Source organism: Bos grunniens, chromosome 12 (genome assembly GCF_055505025.1).
Source record: "Bos grunniens cultivar Pamir isolate PY7600 chromosome 12, Bosgru_T2T1.0, whole genome shotgun sequence".
Taxonomy (NCBI): domain Eukaryota; kingdom Metazoa; phylum Chordata; class Mammalia; order Artiodactyla; family Bovidae; genus Bos; species Bos grunniens.
The window spans coordinates 84,556,866-84,576,903 of NC_141176.1; the positions used below are offsets into that span (position 1 = coordinate 84,556,866).

The following is a 20,038-nucleotide window of genomic DNA, read 5'->3' on the forward strand; positions in this document are numbered from 1 at the left end:
GGTAATTACATAGTTACACAACAATTTTCTCTGAAATGTCTTCTACAATTTTATTACTGTAACTTTAACTCTTCAGACCTATCTATATCTAAAGACAATCAAAGATATGTGCTTTTACGCTTTAATAAGTAGTTTAACCATAGTTCAATAGTTTTAAATGTTTATCTCTAGATAAAAAATGGGTTGATACAAACATATTATTAACAGAGCAACTATTATATGGATTTCCATGTAGTAAGGAGTCTATAACTTCAAGTGAGGGGCTATTTACGATTTCAAGTGTGGACCTCAATCAGGAAAGTCCTACAGGATAAACATCATGGTTAAATTATATCTTCCAGGACAGACACCATCAACTCAAGAAGTCCAAGGACTATGTAGAGACATGGCAACCCATTGATATTTTGTATCTTTTCTATTAGAAACAATTACCCTTTGATTTCTAAAGCAATCTTACAGGACTGATAATAATTAAAATGACAGCAGCGTTGCTTATTTTCCTACATTACTAATTTGCTATTTTACTATTTTGTCCATTTGCAGGATGCGGTCCACTCAGAATAGTGTGGGGACGGCCCAAGGGGATACTGGTTCACCAGGAAATGTTCCAAGGGGCATGGACTGAACTAGTATGATCCCATATACTCTCCGACTAGTTTTGAGAAACCAAGAATATGTGTGGATTATTTTTTCCCATAATAAAAATTGCCTTCCAAGTCAAAGGAATTATGTTTGTGTGTCAATTGCTCTGTCGTGTCTGACTCTGCGAACCCATGGACTATAGCCCACCAGGCTCCTCTGTCCAGGGGATTCTCCAGGCAAGAGTACTGGAGTGGGTTGCCATTTCCCTCTCCAAAAGGAATTATGAGTTAGTCTATTTTAGGTTAGGTTTTAGCTCAGAGGTTTGTTTTCCAACATAATTTATTATTGAGCACACATGCTATTTGCTTTAAAGCATACACGATGCAAAATCCCATCATATTAAACTCAAACAAATTGAGTCTCTTCCCGTGAAATCACAAACATCAGGCGACAAATGGAAGCCATTAAAATAGAACTTTTTAAAACCATGGCAGATGAGTCAGAGAAAGATCCCTGCATTGCCGCCCATTATGGACAGTCACTAAAACTAGGAACGCCAGATACATAGAAAGCCTAGAGTCACTGGTGAATTCTGCCGTTATGTCACCCATACATAGACTCACTGTCCCAAAATGTCATGTTCACTTCACTCCTGTCCTCACTAAAAGACATCATTCCTTGAAACTGGCTTGAAGACCACGCACAAAAACATCACCTTCCAAAGAAACCATTCGGCTTAGGGGCTCTGATGAGTACATGACATGTACTTAAAGCTCATTTATCATTATAACTACAACTTTGTAGGCTCTAACCCTTTTATTCAACATATATCACAGTTCTTATCTCTTACCATATAGCTGAGTTATCTTTTTGTTTTATTCTTTGCTCTGTGGCTGAACTGAATTGCTCAGTTTATAAAACATGGTACTTTAGGCTTAGCATAGGTAGCACCATTATGCTTCTCCCCTTTAATAATTCTCAAACAGGAAGCGTTAAATTCTAGTCATTACCTAATTCTCAGTGCACATCCTGATTGACTTTCGTTTTAGGAAGAATATACTGGACAGAGGAGGCTGGCAGGCTACAGTCCATGGGATCACAAAGAGTCAGACACAACTGAGCAACTAACTACACACACACACACACACACACACACACACACACACACTTTCCCTAAGTCATGTGCAGCCATTTGCTTGCAAGATACTCCCATGGAGGTACGTGTGCGTTCTTGAATATACCTTGGTGAACCCATAACAATTAACTCAGAGGACAGAGTTATGATGTTGGAAATCTAAATGATTGTATGGCAAGTGCCAGAGACCAACATTCCCACTGCCTGTGATATGTGGAAATATACAGATATGAATTCAGATCAAGAAAATCTTTACTTTGGGCTGATTCTCTCTAGGATTGGTAGAAAGATGGGAAAATCCCCAACATCAGGTTAAAATGGGAACTCCCAGTCTGGAAGGCCTTGTGTCTTGAGGTCCTCATCACATACGTCTGTTGGTCCTTGGTAAATGTCATGATTTGGGAGCAATGCCGAAGACAAAAAAAAATCATAAATTCCTTAGGCAGCAGTAAATATGATATTTTAGGGTTTAGTGGTTTTTGTTAAATGTCTGGGATAAGAAAAATTGCTGTGGAACCTGTAACACAACCTTAATTGGTAAAAGCAGAATGTCTTTAAAAGTGTAACATCAGTGGAAATTTAGATATGTGCTGGATTTTTTCAACAGTCATCACAACAGCTTTCACAAACTGCTGTATGTTGAAATCACCTCTAACCTAAGTGATCTGCTTAATAAGTCTTGATATGCCCGTAACTCATAAAACAGCAAACAATAGGTCTAATCCCCAAGAAAACTTGGGGAGCGATTCCTCTAATTCTAACAGCTAAGTGGGGAGAATTGCTGCTGGCATGGAAAAGAACAGACTCTAAAGTGGTTATTTACGAAGATTACATCCAAAGGTGAATGATTAATTTGAAACTATCCAGTGGCAGAAACTAAGTATGATCTGGGGGTAGTGGCAAGGGTCACAGGATGAGACAGGGAAACAGAGAAACGACATTGCAGGCGTGCTGAGAGAGACAGAAGCGAAATCAAGAGGAGAAAGAAAGTGACTTTTCAAAAAGGTAACTTGAGAAAATCTTTTTCTCCAAGCAAAACAAAAATGGGATCAGAGCCATTAGTGAAGCACAAGTAACACACGGTGAGTATTTCAAGAAGAGAGTAGATGTCTTCTTCTTTGGGAACGTGCTGAGGGTAGAGGCAATGGACCTCTAGAAAGGCTTTAGATTCGAGGTTGGCAGAAAGCTTTGAACTCCAGGGGAAAGAGCCCTGGCTGTCCCTCGTGTGGCAGAGGTCAGTGCATAATCATACACTAGCATGGATAATGGGCATATCTGGTCAGCATGCCAACAATCTGGTCACCGGGCAACAGTGAGCATCTTTCATCGTTTCTCTATAGTGCTCTGCGCTGAGCCTTAGTAATCCTGTTGACAGCAGCTTGATCTAGTAGGAGCTGTGTCTAATTTATTTGCCAGGTGTACACAGTTTATTACTGGTGCTATCAATACCCAAGTAAAAGATTTTTTTTAAAAAAAGGATACTAAAAATAAAATATATAGTCCAAGAAGAAAGATATAAGCATATATAATCCAAAGTAATGCCTTATTTCACCTATGAATATTAAAACTATTTTTAAAATGTATCAGCATTTGGAAAATCAATCACGAAGCATATAAAAGTGGAAATCTGCACAGACTAAGCATCTGACCGGCAACCTCATCAAGGGTCCTAGCAGGAAGGAAAATGAACTGAAATACTATTATCTGGGTTGTTTCGTTGTTTAGTTGCTAAGTGGTGTCTGATACTTTTGACCCCATGGACTGAAGCCCCTCAGGCTCCTTTGCTCATGAGATTTCCCAAGCAAGAATACTGGAGTGGGCTGCCATTTCCTTCTCCAGGGCTTCTTCCCAACCCAGGGATCAAACTTGCATCTTCTGCATTGGCAGGCGGATTCTTTACCACCGAAACATTAGGGAAGCCCCATCGTCCAGGTACCCTCCCTTTAAACTTGAGAGGAGAAAAGCTGAACTAAGGGTGTCTTCTTCCTCTTTTAAGTATCTTTTACAAGGGAAACATAAGCATTTCATCCTGGCAATTTGGATACCCAGAAATTTCCCTGGTTGTTACATATACATTAAATAAAATAATCATATACTTCTTCAATATGGCAGGATAACAAATGCTAAATGGAAAATAAACCAAAACCTAAATATGGATGAAATACTTTTCTCCTAATATACACATCAGAACCTTGAATGCTAGTCTTTTCCTTGCAATGGGGTGATTTCTCTGATACAAATTTGAATAGAAGTATGATTACCTTTTTAACAGTTAGGAAACCCAGTTAGGGGACTCACTTTTAGGAGACCCAGAAATGCATCACAATGAAATAAATTACATCTTCAAAATCAACAATGTGATAAAAATACAGGTGGCTTTCCATGAAGTGCTTTTTCCAAGTAAAGTGATAAAATGGCCCTCTTAAGGATATGACATAGGATGCATATTACTGCAAGTTGAAACAAAAATTTCATTTTAAAATACTGACCAAAATGAAATTACATTCTGTCTTTAAAAACCATAAAACCCACAGAATGAATGAATTTAGTTTTCCTGGAAATCAATTTAAAAAGCAGTACAAGTTCCCCTTTAGAATCATGCATAAACTTTTTGATAATATATTTATTTATACTATATTGATTTTTGTCTAGTTTCAGGACATCAAAAGATGCCACGGAAATGTTCTTTTATGGGATCAGCTTTCATGGGATTGTTTTTAGGTCATTTCAATGAAACAGTGAAAGCAATGTGACATTAAGAAAAGACAGTAATGACAGTTGTAGGCATGAGAAAGAAACCCTGAGGTCTACCAATGAAGTGAACTGAGTTGTAAAGCTTAAAAGACAGAAAAGAAAATATTTTTTACCCCAAAGCTCCAGATTTTTCTTTCCTATGAACATATTGCTTTCATAATTGGAAAAGGATCTCAGAAAGGTTATTTCCTTTGTCTTTGAAACTCATTAGACTTTATGAAACTTAGAAAGGCATTACATTTGCAGATCTCTTACATGCATGGACAATGTGTGAGTGCTAATCTGAAGAACGGTACCTAAGTGTGATCTTTACTTGAGATGACAGGTATGTAAACACACTGATGGATAAATATAAATGCCCTTTGTGGATAATCATAACTTCAGTCTTTTTAAAAATCTGAAGAGAGATCCTGGGGCAGAGGGGAGGAGGAGAGGAGGAGGGCCCCTCTCTCCCTGCCAACCTGGTGTTTCCACTCTGGGATCTCTCTGGCACGTCCTCCGTGCCAGAGAGAGGACCTGCTGCTGGCACCATGCCCACCAGGCCGACCGCACAGCTGGGGAAGTTCTGACTTGTTCATGATGTGTCTGTGATAGGCTTGGTGGTGTTTGCCGACCTTATGTAATGAGTTGCCATCATTCAGCCAGAAGATAATCCCAAGATCTGAAGATCAAAGAAAACATGATTGGGCATTCCATCCATTTCTTGGAAAGCATTTCAAATGTCATCATCATGTTATAAAAAGTCATTCAGAATTCTCAAGGTCACACAAAGGGCCCAAATGCTTCAGTTTGTGCTGGTGGCCTCACCTGCTATGGTGAGTCTTCTGAGCTAGCTATTTTCTCCTCCTATGATACAAGTCCACCTACCAATCCCACTCTATAGTTCATCTAAGAAATGAGTTGTAGAAGAATGAATTCTCTAAAGAAATTTGTTAATTAAAAATCTTATGTTGTTGCTGTTTAGCTGCTAAGTCACATCTGGCTCTTTTGCGACACCATGGATTGTAGCCCACCAGGCTCCTCTGGCCATGGGATTCTCTAGGCAAGAATGCTGGAGTGGGTTTCCGTTTCCTTCTCTAGGGGATCTTCCTGACCCGGGGATCGAACCTGCATCTCCTGCATTGCCAGGCAAATGTCTTTACTGCTGAGCCACCAGGAAAGCCACATAAATCCTATACACTATCCCAAATACTTCATGATGTGTGTTCAGAAGAAGGTCTAGATAAGTAGGAAGAGAAAATGCCCACATTTACATATCAGAATCCTAATTTCTGTGTGTGTACTCTTTTCATTGTGTAGGAAAAGAGATGTCTTCTCGATGGTGGGTTATGGTTATAGAACATCTAAACACACACACACACCCCACAGTCACCCCTGAAGATTACTGAGTTAGTTATCCTTTAAAAACTCACTTTGAAGTGGAGTTACCAAGATTAGTTCATGAATACATAATACTTTGGGACTCTGCAGTCTGTATATTCCTAGGACTTGGGTATGATATTTCTACATCTTTATCTTGCTAGTCTCACCATCGACATCTCAAATGTAAAATCACTTCAGGTAACGGATAATGCAGTTCTACCACTTTTTTTCAGAGTGAAAAATTATTTTAAAGCATGAAGGGCTTGTTGGTAGAACACTGACATCAATAGGAAATGCAATTAAGTATTGAGCAGAATGGTTAAGGTAATTTTAACATGCTATTATTGAATCAATTAGTACACAGTAATTTGCCAGATATTCAGTGTTTCAGCAGACCCTTGGGCGACTCTCTCGTTAAGCAAATGATTTGAATATTGAATAAATGAAATTAAGTGCGATGGTGTACCATATTCCATAGTTTTCCGTAGTCATGGTAGGAACATAATGTCTAATGAAGCTATTATTCATTAAAAATTTAAACAACATGATATTTTAGTACTGGTAGTTAACATTTTGACAAGTCTGAGGAATTTCTAAGCAGTCCCAAAGACTGGCCATCAGGAATAAATAATAAAATCAGGACTGGTTTTCAGGACCCAGAGAAGCAAAGTCAGACTTTGGCTTAAGCAATCGCATATTGCTGATACGGTTTCTTTCCCCTCTTTTGGTTATTGTTATTGCATAAATGATGCGTAAAAATTAATAAGAACCTTGTGTGCATTCAAATTCCTACAAGGTGCTGATTTTTTTTTTAGATAAACACAGGGGAACTATTGCCCAAGGCATTTCTTCTGTCTACCCATTTCAATGTACAAGCACTCTCACGAAATGTAACGTTAAATTAAATAAACGGTCACTGCTATTTCTCCTGGGTATACATTTGGCCTTGCTAAGTCTATAAAAACAACCTTTTAAAGGACTGAAACTGCATTAGATAAATAGTTAACCCATTTATGGTACCTGTGGAACAATTTCTTAATAATTTCCTTCTTTATTTTAATATGATATTTCATGTTACAGTTTATTTCTCCATGGATACTAAGAAAATGCCTCTTACCTCACCTCTAGATAAAAGGTACCTAGAGAATTTTGGATAGTTTGAAAGTTGTTTTTTCTGTTATTAATATTTCTAGAAATACAGATTTATGATTGAAATTTGTGAACATTTAACATGCCTTCTAATAAAAGCAGTTATTTCTAATACCACAATAAACATACAACTCTGTTAGGTATGTGGTAGGTAGAGTTACCTATACTGCAAACTCTTTTTTTTAATGTAACTTTTTATTGTATATTGGGGTATTAAAAGATGCCTACTCCTTTGAAGGAAAGCAATGACAAACCTAGACAGTGTATTAAAAAACAGAGACGTCACTTTGTCGATAAAAGTCCGCGTAGTCAAAACTATGGTTTTCCCAGGATCTATGGATGTGAGAGTTAGATAATAAAGAAGGTTGAGCACAGGATTGATGTCTTTGAACTGTGGTGCTGTAGAAGACTTTTGAGAGTCCCTCGGACTGCAAGGAGGTCAAAACAGTCAATCCTAAAGGAAATCAACACCGAATATTCATTGGAAGGACTGATGCTGAAGCTCCAATACTTTGGCCACCTAATGAGAAGAGCTGACTCACTGGAAAAAGACCCTGATGTGGGAAAGCTTGAAAGCAAAAGGAGAAGAGGTCGACAGAAGATGAGATGGTTAGATAGCATCACTGACTCAACGGACATTAATTTGATCAAACTCTGGGAGATAGTAAAGGACAGGGAAGCCTGGTGTGCTGCAGTCCTTGGGGCCGCAAAGAGTCAGACACAATTTAGTGGCTGAACAAAAATGATAGCCAATTAGCAATGTTGTGATAGTTTCAAGTAGATAGCAAAGGGACTCAGCCATACATACACATCAGCACATTCTCCCCAAAACTCCCCTCCCATCCAGACTTCCACGTAACATCGAGCATAGTTCCCTATGCTATACAGTAGGTTCTGGTTGCTTATCCACTTTAAATATAGCAGAGTGTGGGATCTTAGTTCCCTGATCCAGGATCAACCCAAGGCCCCCTGCATTGGGAGTGCAAAGTCTTAACCGCTAAACCACCAGAGATGTCTCCTACACTGCCAATTCTTAATACAAAACATTTTTTCATTGCTTCTATTGATAACATTAATTGACGATTGCAGGATAGAAGCAAAATGATAAATGGCAATATTGGAATAATTAACAATGCAGTAGATGCTCAGTCGTGTCTGATTCTTTGCAACTCCATGGACTGTAGCCCACCAGGCTCCTCTGTCCATGGAATTCTCCAGGCCAGAATACTGGAGTGGGTTGCCGTTCCCTTCTCCAGGGGATCTTCCCCAACCCAGGGATCGAACCCAGGTCTCTCACATTGCAGGCAGATTCTTTACTGTCTGAGTCACCAGGGAAGCCTTAACTGGAAAAGTTAACACAAATGGGGAGTCAGTGAAGGTCAACCCTTTGTCATTATGCCCTTGTGAAGGGCATTCACAGATAATCTCTTACATGACATGGGTATAAGCTTCTCCATTTGTCAGACTAGCACCTTTAGGTACTACTTGGACCAGCATGAGAGTACAGTAGAGTGAGATTTCCTCTTTGTCCGTGTAACTATTTCTACTAAATGGTGACCTGGATTAATAACCAAATAAAAATCTCCATCTTGTCAGAAATGCAGCAATTCTAAAGCCTCATAAAAATATCTTGCTCCCATTCAGTGTCATCTTTACTGGGACAGCAAATAACTACCAATTAGGATGCCTCTGCATGGACTGAGATGTACCTATTAACAAGTGACTCATCTCCTCACTTTATATAGTTGTCAGATCTTAAAACCAATATCTAACTCTAAATAAAACTCTCAAGAAATCTCCTCTGTCTTTACTCAGAAGAACATTATGTACCTTTTCATGAACTTGCAATCCAAATTGAATGCATTTCCTTAAGACAACCAACCAGAGTGAAACCATATGTAGCTCAGAGCACAAAACACCCTTCTATAACACAGAGAAATAATTCAAAGTTAAAATTTACTGTGTATGGAGTTCACATATATGGAAACAATAAGTTCCATGAGGCCAGGGGCCATGTCTGTCTTTTTCATTATTATTTCTCCAGGTTCTAGTATGTGTTGGATCAATATTGATTGACAGGTAATGTTAGAAAGAAGATGTGACCAATAATTTTAGATGAGTAAATAGTCATTATTCTTTCAATAATACCATAGCTCTAAAATCAGTGGAAACAAATAGCATAAAGAAGAAGAAACAAAGAAAATCATCATAAAAGGAACAGCTTTGCCAATTTTAGTAAATAACGTGATATAAAAAAGCCAATTTGGTTTTTGAAAAATGGTTGCTAGAGTAGTTTTTCTGAAGGAAAAAACAGTCATATTTTTATGATTTATTTTATAAATTATTTTCGTTAATTCCCAAGTATCTAAGAAGTGGAATATAAATTACCAAGAAATGAGTTGCACTGAGGAAACTTAGAGAAATACCCAACTTCTATTCAGAGCCCACCATGAACTCATGGTTCTTAGGTTCTCAGAGTAGCTTACATACAACCCCATTCCCAGAAATAAAAAGAATTCTCTAAAAGTAAAATATGGAATCAGAAAGAAAAACCTTTGATTTTACTTGAATGGATGGTGAATGCAATTTCAGTAAGGAGGCCTCCCACATACACAAACAACTTTTAAATATCATAATTTCCCCCCAATTTTAGTAGTATTAATTATGCTTTAATGTTAGAGCTGATTTATCATTCCTTATATAGTATACCCACTCCAGTGTTCTTGCCTGGAGAATCCCAGGGACGGGGGAGCCTGGTGGGCTGCCGTCTATGGGGTCGCACAGAGTCGGACATGACTGAAGCGACTTAACAGCAGCATATAGTATATCTGGAAAAGGAAATGGCACCCACTTCAGTATTCTTGCTGGGAAAATTCCATGGACCAAGAAGCCTGGAGGACTACATACATGGGCTCACAAAGAGCCGGAAATGACTGAGCGACTGGGCATGCATGCATACGGCATATCAACCTTCTTAGCATTTATGGAGTTTTTTGCAGTTTTTTTCATGGTGTGGAGAATGAAAACATTCTCAAATATTATCCTTTGATTTAGGATTCAATTTTTCAGGTAGTCCTCAAAATTCCTTACATATAAAAATTCCTTTCACCATCTACCATCCATCCTCTACAAACACAGATTTTTTAAATGGAAACATTTAGATATAACTTAAATTTTGTTGCTATCTACAGTACTTTATATTGATATTTTTCACTCTAGAGTAAAATAGGATACAATTGCAAACTGTGATGATTTTTTTCTCACTATATCATTACAAACATATGGAAATAATAAAATCCTTTCTGCATCGTTATTCTAATTACCATTATTCATGCTCTTGCTTTAAATTGTTCAAGTTTAAGTGGTAGCGACATTTACTAGAAGTCAAGGCTTACTTTTTTGCTTGAGATTCTTTTTTTTTTTTTTCAGGGGAATGCAGCATCACCACTCAACTCATTAATGCAAATATGACCATGTTAGAGGCAGACATTGCATAACTGAGTTCTGCCTCTGTGGGATTATCATGCCCTTTCAGAAAAGGAAATGTGTAAATAACTGCTTTTCTGCAATTCCAACTCAAGAAATAAACACACTCATCTCCTCTCTGCTGATGTTTAATGTTTTTCGTGGGGAAATGATAAGTGGCATGCATAATAAATATCATGCATAAGGAAGGCACTCAAGGAGCAGATTAATAAAATCTGCTGGTGAAACTGATTCCACCTGAACAATGAGCAATCAAGAACTACAGGCTGAAGACTTCCTATGTATCCATCGCTATCGAAGGAATGATAAGAAATGTACAAATAGAATCACGGAATTACAGATTCGGCGAAAAGATAGGAGAAAAGAGTCTTAGAATTATTCATCTAGTCAAGATGTCCTCTGAATGGTTTCCTCCTATCTATTTCACTTTAGAGGGTTTGTTTGTCTGTTTTTAAATCAGGAATTTTTCACACATCTTTGAAGCCCCAGTGCATACAACACACAATAGCTGTCAATGGGAGGCATGGGATAATGTGGGTTGATCTGAATGAGCAAATAACTGAATTTATGATTATACACATCTCTGCAGAGTTCTTGGCTCTTCAGCCTACATTTAAATGTTGAGTAATTATACTGAGCAGCAATAATATTCTATATATTTCTTACATACTTTTTTCATATCAGACCTGTGTTTAATTTTTGTGAGTCTTTGGAATAGTTAAAATATGTGTATATATATATATATATGTATGTGTGCGTGCGTGTGTGTGTGTGTGTGTGTATAAAATGATGGGCCCACATGGGATCAATCCACTCTACTCAAGACCCAGAAAAGATGCTCAAAACCCCAGGAACATGCTGACCATCTAAGGCAGGAGGGAACCTCCTTTGTTTCAGGAATGGGACTTGTGTAGGAGGGTCCTGCAGAGAGAAAACCAAACTAGTCGCAGAGGAAGCACAGGCTTAGGAAAAAATAAACAACAGATAGATATATTTATTTCATTAGTAATTTAAAAAAATCTCAAAAGAGTTCGCTTCTGAAGCAACACAGATTTGCTGTCACTGGAAACCTGATCTTTACAGGATGCGCTTGTTTTGAACCACCCTTCAGGCCAGGAGGTGCCCACCAGCTCCAGGCCCATCATCTCAGGGAGACCCCTTGAGCTTTACAGGAGGGAGACGTCTCTCTTCCAGGATTGAAAACCAGCTGTTATTAGTTGGACATTCAATGTCTTTCTTTCTGTTTCTCTTACTTTATTTTCTTAAGTTTCAGCAAGATTCCTGTCTTTCCCTATTTTATCTTGATGCTCCAGGTCACATTTCTTGTCCTATTCTTTCGAGATTGAACGGAGTGATCGCAGCTGGGATTTTTCTCTGTGCATTTCCTCAAAGGCCAACTCACCTGGTCAGTGGGAAAGGTGAGCATTTTTACCCGTCATGTCATTCTGCTTATTTCATCAGGCTTGCCTGGTGGCTCAGTGATAAAGAATCCACCTGCCAATGCAGGAGATTTGAGTTTGATCTCTCAGTTGGGAAGGTCCCGTGGAGAAAGAAATGGCAACCCACTCCAGTATTCTTGCCTGGGAAATCCCATGGACAGAGGAGCCTGGAGGGCTACAGTTCATGCGTTCATGAAAGAGTGGGACATGACTGAGAGGCTGAACACACAACACACTCTGCTTACTTCATGGGGGCTTGAAGTGGACTATGAATTTGTAAATAACAACAACAATGATAATAATAAAGCAATGATAAATATAAAATCATTTGCATTTTATATAATGATGCAGTGATGCAGACCCTTGTTTATCAAGGGTGCTCCTTCAGGCACGTGTGTTAGAAATGCATATTCAAAGTTCTGAATTGGTGTTTAATTAACCTTTTAGGTGAATGTCCTGGAGTCTGGATATTTACAATGCTATCTGAGGAAGTCGTATGTATAATGAGGATTGGGAATTTTTGTAAGAATATCCAAAGGTCTGATATATTATCATGTTATTAGCATCATTTTTATAAAGGTACAAGATATGAATGTACTCAGCAAGTCCTCTGCTTTATTACCTGGTATCCAAAATTGCTCCTATTGATTCTGTATATTTACAAATCAGGCAAAATATATTAGAAAGCTTTTTGAAGAATTCATGGTATTTAATAAGGTTCTTTCTAACATCTAACTTCCTCCCTGCAGATGCTGTTGACCCAACTTCTTCAGCTCTGTCCGATATTCTGGAGGAAAAGGAAAACACCATCATCCATCACAGAACAATTGTTTCTCCACCTGCAAACCATTCTTAAGACAGCCTCAGATGGATTCTTCCAGGACACACGAGCTTCCACATCATCCAGTCGTCATTTAGTGGGGTTATTAACCCCCCTGGATATCCTGGTCCAGCTGAAGGCAGCATCTTCATCCACCCCAGCTCCCTCCTCCTTTTGGGTTTTATTTTCTTTGAGGGAAGCATCATAACTCACTAGGTTCTGACTTAATCATATCAGAGTGAGCCTTGATTCTGTTGCCTCCCATACCCAGGCAACCTCAGACTTCTTTCCATAACTTCTTCCTTTATTTATGCATTTTTGGCTATGCTGAGTCTTCATTGCTGCATGGGCTTTTCTCTAGTTTCAAAGAGCGTGGCTACTCCAGTTGTGGTATGCAGGTTTCTCATTGTGGTAGCTTCTCTTGTGGTGGGGCGTGGACCCCAGGGCTAAAGGGCTTCAGTAGTTGTGGCATCTGGGCTCATCAGTTGTGGCTCCGGGGTTCTAGAGCACAGGCTTAACAGTTTGGCACATGGGCTTAGTGGCGCAACTTCATGTGGGGGTCTTCCCAGACCAGGGATTGAACCCACATCTCCTGCATTGGCAGGCAGAGGCTTTACCACTGAGCCACCAGGGAAGCCCTCCATAACATCTCAAGAACCATCTTCAAATATCTCTCCACCCTTTCAGTTCAGTTCAGTCACTCAGTCGTGTCCGACTCTTTACGACCCCATGAATCGCAGCACACCAGGCCTCCCTGTCCATCACCATCTCCTGGAGTTCACTCAAACTCATGTCCATCAAGTCAGTGATGCCATCCAGCCATCTCATCCTCTGTCATCCCCTTCTCCTCCTGCCCCCAATGCCTCCCAGCATCAGAGTCTTTTCCAATGAGTCAACTCTTCGCATGAGGTGGCCAAAGTACTGGAGTTTCAGCTTCAGTATCATTCCCTCCAAAGAAATCACAGGGCTGATCTCCTTCAGAATGGACTGGTTGGATCTCCTTGCAGTCCAAGGGACTCTCAAGAGTCTTCTCCAACACCACAGTTCAAAAGCATCAATTCTTCGGTGCTCAGCTTTCTTCACAGTCCAACTCTCACATCCATACATGACCACAGGAAAAACCATAGCCTTGACTAGACGAAACTTTGTTGGCAAAGTAATGTCTCTGCTTTTGAATATGCTATCTAGGTTGGTCATAACTTTTCTTCTAAGGAGTAAGCATCTTTTAATTTCATGGCTGCAGTCACCATCTGCAGTGATTTTGGAGCCCAGAAAAATAAAGTCTGACACTGTTGCCCCATCTATTTCCCATGAAGGGATGGGACCGGATGCCATGATCTTCACTTTCTGAATGTTGAGCTTTAAGTCAACTTTTTTCACTCTCCTCTTTCACTTTCATCAAGAGGCTTTTCAGTTCCTCTTCACTTTCTGCCATAACAGTGGTGTCATCTGCATATCTGAGGTTATTGATATTTCTCCCGGCAATCTTGATTCCAGCTTGTGCTTCTTCCAGCCCAGCGTTTCTCATGATGTACTCTGCATAGAAGTTAAAGAAGCAGGGTGACAATATACAGCCTTGACGTACTCCTTTTCCTATTTGGAACCAGTCTGTTGTTCCATGTCCAGTTCTAACTATTGCTTCCTGACCTGCATATAGGTTTTTGAAGAGGCAGGTCAGGTGCTCTGGTATTCCTATCTCTTTCAGAATTTTCCACAGTTTATTGTGATCCACACAGTCAAAGGCTTTGGCATAGTCAATAAAGCAGAAGTGGCTCCACCCTTTCCAGTCCCTTAGTTCCCGAGTTGCCAACACCAGTGTCTCTTGGCCCAGAAACAAAGCTAACATGTGTCTAGAAACTAAGTTACTGTGTGTGGCGTGTCTTCCTTTATTCAGTCAAGGAGCTGTTGTCACTGTGGCCACACCGATTACAGGCTTCATGTCATCCACTGCCTGGTACATAAAGTAAAACAGGAAGTGGGAGGCATGGGTGGGCAGCCCGCCAGCAGTCAGGTAAACAGCAAGCAGTTTCCCGAGGATGGGTGTCCGGAGACGTCATTCAGAGACAAGACGGGTATCTTCTGACACACAAGAACTCACACAAGAGTTCATGGGCACAGAAATACAGGGGAGGGATCGTGTATGCCTGTGGACGAGAAACTTCCAGGCAAGAAGAGAAAGCGCTGGAGGAAGTTAGATACCGCACTGCAACATAACAAAGGGGCTCCATCTTTATGCCCAAACCTGAGCCATGAACAGAGGGCCAAACGTCAAGAAGGAAAGAACACTGTTCCATCTGGTTTTGCTAGAGCTGTGGACTGGGCGGAAAGATGTAGCGCTGATGGTAGGAGGTGGCCGGGAGGTCCGAGACTTGCCTGTCTGGGTGTTCTTATTAAGTGGAGGATAGACAACCACACAAATAAAGAAGAGCAAGTGAGAGACGCCCATCAGCACAGAGCAGGACAGTGGGGCCCCCTTTGTAGAGAGGGTCATGAAACTGTTTCTGAAAGAGACAACTATAGTATCAGAAAAACCATTTCAGACCAACTAGATAAGACTTTGAGGTCCCTGAAAATACTTTTCTTCAGAATACATAGCATTTAGCTTTCCTCCTCCTTAATTATAGGCTACTTCACTACCCCGCTGCCCCATGCCAGCACACACAATCAGCGTGCATGTATACTTTCAGCGTCCAGATACCCCAGGGCTTGAGCGAAGAAGCGTGCAGCTCTGCTTCAGATTTCTACAAAGTTCAACTTAGCGGCAGATGAAGTTAGGAAAATCAAATATTTTATTCCACCCAGTGTTAATTTCTGGGCCTGGGTCATCTGCCTACCAATTTTCACCAAATCTACTCTCACCATTTTGGTCTAAAGCTACCATCAACGCCCCCATCAGCTGTGGAAACAATGCTTGTTGCGTGGAGGTTGGTCATTGGGCTACCAGCTTTAGAATCACCCACCAGTGAAGGAGGGATTCTTATTAAACTGTGGATTCCTGGGCCTCCCCTCAGACATATTGGATTGAAATATCTAGAGGTTCACCCACGGAATCTTTATTTTTCCCATTTGTCCATGTGACTCTTACGAGTCCTGATATTTAAAATGCTTTTTCTTGATTTGTTTTTAAAATCTACATGGAAAGGAATTGTCTTCCTCTCCACTTGCATCTCTTGGTTAAGAGACTCAGACGAAATACAGATTTCAGGAGAACACCAGGGCTCACTGTTTCTCTAGATGCCTGCATTGGGGTAACAGAAACATTTACAGCCCCACTTTGGGGTGGGGACATATATTCACATAAATGTCAGCCTGTGATAAGACAATGAAAATGAATCTTTATACACTTTATGTACATTTTTTTTACCTCATCATTGAGAAGTCAACCAGATTGAAACTAGAATTTTAACACCCCAAATTATTAAAGCATCCAAGGAACATGTTTTCCTGACTTAGATCCAAGATCCTGGGTTTCATCCATTTTATCATCAGTCTCCTTTCTCTCCTTCCCCCACAACCCCTCACTTTCTTGTATCAGAAACACCCTTTGGCTTCCACTATTCTCTATTTCTGCCCAGCTGATGAATGCTATTTTTCTTTCATCCCAAGTTTTCTTGAGTGTTTGGAATTTACATTCGAACCTTAACTTTCTATGGAGGATTAACTTAGTTTTTCAAAGTTGTAGGTTGTTTGGAAGGGAGAAAACAAGCAAACAAACAAAGGAACAAAAAGAAACCCACCCTTGACTGTTCCTCACAGCACTATAAATAGTCTGGAGTTGGTCAACATGCATTTTGTTCCCTAAACATTATTTTAAACTAATTCTTTTAAAAAATATTTCCTTGTCAGTTTCTGTTCTGTGACCTTACAGCCTGTGTTCTACCTTCAAGCAAACTGCATCTGACATCAAATCTCTTAGGAGGCCTCTTCAAGTAACATATTAGAATCGTTATGACCACAAAAGAAATGACTATTGTCATGTTGATGAAAAGATTCCACAGGGAGCAAGTGCCTTCAGCATCGGAAATGTGATTGTTTACATCTCAGTCAAGATTCCTTCTTTCATCCCCCTGAGGTGAAATTATCTGACAAATTAAATATCTTTATTTGGATGGCAAGGGATTATGAGAGTTTCAAGTCAGATTCCAAGAGTGACTTTCAGTTAATGGAACTCACTTTGAGAGATCTCAGTATTTTATTGCCTACATTCCAAATCTATAGATTCTCAGTAAAACTGATCTCATGTCAGACACTAGTCTAATTTGATCTTTTAAAAGTGAGCACAAAACAGACTCCTTCATTTCTCAGACTTCAATCTTTATATCAAATTTTTTCTTTAAATCATAGCCTGGGTGGAGTTTTCCTTTTAAAAAAGTTACTCAGCTTAGTTCAAAACTTCTTGGTTAGGTTAACCCATGTTAGCTTTAAAGTTTAAGCTCAAACATTACATGGAATACATTTTAAGAATATGAAACACCCAGTATATAGTAGCGATATGTACTTCCCAGGGGATGTTAATATCAGTATACACTTGCAGGTGGTTCAGTGGTGAAGAATCCGCCTGCCAATGCTAGAGAAGCATGAGATTCTGGTTCAGTCCCTGGGTCCTGAAGATCCCCTGGAGGAGGAAATGGCTAGCCACTCCAGTATTCTTGCCTGGAAAGTTCCACTGACAGAGGAGCCTGGCAGGCTACAGTCCACGGGGTCGCAAAGAGCCAGACACGACTGAATGAGCACGCACACATGTGATATCCAACCTTCCCCCCGACAAACATTTTCTGATTTTCTTTTACTTGAGATTCCCCAAAATAAACAGATTATGTTTCAAATGATACTTCTTAATGTTTGAAATTAACAATTCCCTAGGTAACAACTCCCTAAAGGTTTGTATGACATCATCTTGTGTATATAACTTCTCGCTAGAATAGGTGCCAGACCATATTATGAAAAATGTCTGGTGCATGAAAGCCCTATGGTGCGACAATTAAAAGTGATCTGATGAGTCTGACTAATAAGGCTCAAATCCTATCTTCTCTTTTTACTGGTGACTGACGACTCTTTAGGCTCTCTGTGTATCCCTAAGATAATTTTAATGGTATTTGCTTAATTGGCTGGGAGGATTAAATGAGCTAAGACTGCAACGCACTTAGAACAGTACTAGGGAGAGTGCACTAGGTAAATATTAACCATTGTTATCATTATATATTATAGTAACTGTGATGTTATCTTGTGCTAGATTCTCATTTTACTAGGTTCTCAAAAACTAATTACGGAATAAAGGACTGAATGTGGGGAAACATTCCTTTCTCCTGAAGTATTGAAGTTCAAATTCCATTACCTTGAAATAAACAGAGCACTTTCACTAGATAATATCAGTCAAAACTGGAAATCACACTTAATTTGAGTCTAAATCCTTTTTCTATAAGATGCTGAGGATTCTAAGGGCCTGGTCTGGGCAGGCGTAAGCTGGGTGAATAGAGTGCTCCTTCCTACGTCCTGCGTTCAGAGCAGAGAGTCAAATATGAGAAGAAGAGAAAACCCAAGTCCTGCAAATCAGAAACTCAACAACCTCAACTGGAAGGCCCCAAACCAAATAACTGGAGAAACTGGGAGGTGACGGCAGAAAACAGCAGGTCAGATGAAAAGCCTGAAGTTCTTCCCGGGACAAATCCTGGTGCGTGCTGCTCCCCCAAGATGTGCTTCTTGGGTAGAAGGAGCTTACTCAAGGTGTTGAGGACTGAACCAGGCAGCTGGCTCTGTCCTCATTCTATTCTTGTCCCACCACTTACACTGCACCGAACATAACCAGGACTTGGATTTTAAGCTAAGACCCAGACGCACTCTGATATTCTCTACCTTTAAAAAAAAATGCCATCCAGGTGCAACCCCATCACAAGAAAACAGCATCTCAGAAGCAAAAGAGATGAAACAAACATTTACACTTCCCCTGACATCAATGCCTACGCTAGAGCAGGAAGACATGATAAAATCATCCGTAGAATCAGAACTAGAGGCGATGGCAGAAACTGCATCTGATCACTTTTAGGCATCTCAGAGATGACTGGGGGAGACGAAGAAACAAAAATAAGAGCACATACGTCAAATCAATGAAACTGACTTCATTTGAGATAAGGCATCTCTAGGAAATGATCTTTATCTGAGTAGAGCTTTTCTAAAGGGGAGATAGGGAATTCCAGCTTCCTCTGGCTCCCAATATGTTGAATATTCATCTTGGGCAACCGAATGCAATTTGCATAATACGGGGCCCAGGTCTGCAGCAAGAATGGCCTTCAGGGAATGAGAAAGAAGTTTTCAGAAAGACTAGAGCATGTCTCAGCTCAACAGGAAGGGAATCCACGGCTCACATTTTATTTTCCTTGACAGGATTTTCCCAGATTTTGCTGAAGAAAATGTATCACATTTCATAGGAGTCCCCAGAGAACCCTTCTGCTCTGCTTAAGTTTTAGTGGTGTGTGTGTGTGTGTGTGTGTGTAAAATGTATGTATGTATACATTTTTTCTGACAATATTTAACAACAGAGTTTTAAAGAATTCATAGGAAGACGACAGGAAAACCCAAATAAGAGAATCTCCTCTGAGGCTCCATGACTTTAATCTGTCAGTTTTTGCTCAAGGGATAATGGAAAGAAGTATTTCCATCTTAAGTCTCTATTGCTTGGACCTCTGGCAGATGCGAATTCTAACTGCATTATAATATATATACACAGCACATCTGAATGCAAATCACTTGTAAACAGTAAATATTGCAGAAGAGAATGGAAAGGTGCTCAGATGGTAATACACATTAATACAAAACCAAGATTTGTTTACATTTAAATGCGATATACATTTTGATATTAGAAATATTTTCCCAGTAAAACACTTAACTCAATCTCAATTCTTGTTTTTTAAAAGAACTACTCTCTCCTAAATTTTCTCTTCTAGAATTACATTTACTCTGTTTCTTTTTGCAAAATAATCTTTTATAAGAAACTCCCTAAGAAAAGTACATTTCTAAATAATAATAGAAAAGGATTACATTAATATCAATCCTTTCTAATAGCAATTAGGTAATAAAATTTCATTTGGGTTTGAAAGTGGACAGATATTACTGCATTTTTCTTAGCCTATAAAGTATCAGCCTATTGTGTTCTTTGCCTTACATTTAAAAAGAAGGAAAGAAAACAATCTGCTTATATAACATCAACCACTTAACAGAAAACTTAAAATTTGGAATATTTGAATAAAGTGGATAAGATCTCTTAAAAAAAAGTCAATCCCTTCAAAATTTCTCAATTTTCAATGAACTGGGACA

The 20,038-nt window shown here is 39.5% G+C and overlaps 1 protein-coding gene across 3 annotated transcripts in view; it reads right to left on the reverse strand.

Annotated features, from left to right (window-relative positions):
• Positions 1–20,038, reverse strand: part of FGF14 (fibroblast growth factor 14) — a 622,301-nt gene that overhangs the window by 84,591 nt on the left and 517,672 nt on the right. The window lies entirely within an intron of this gene.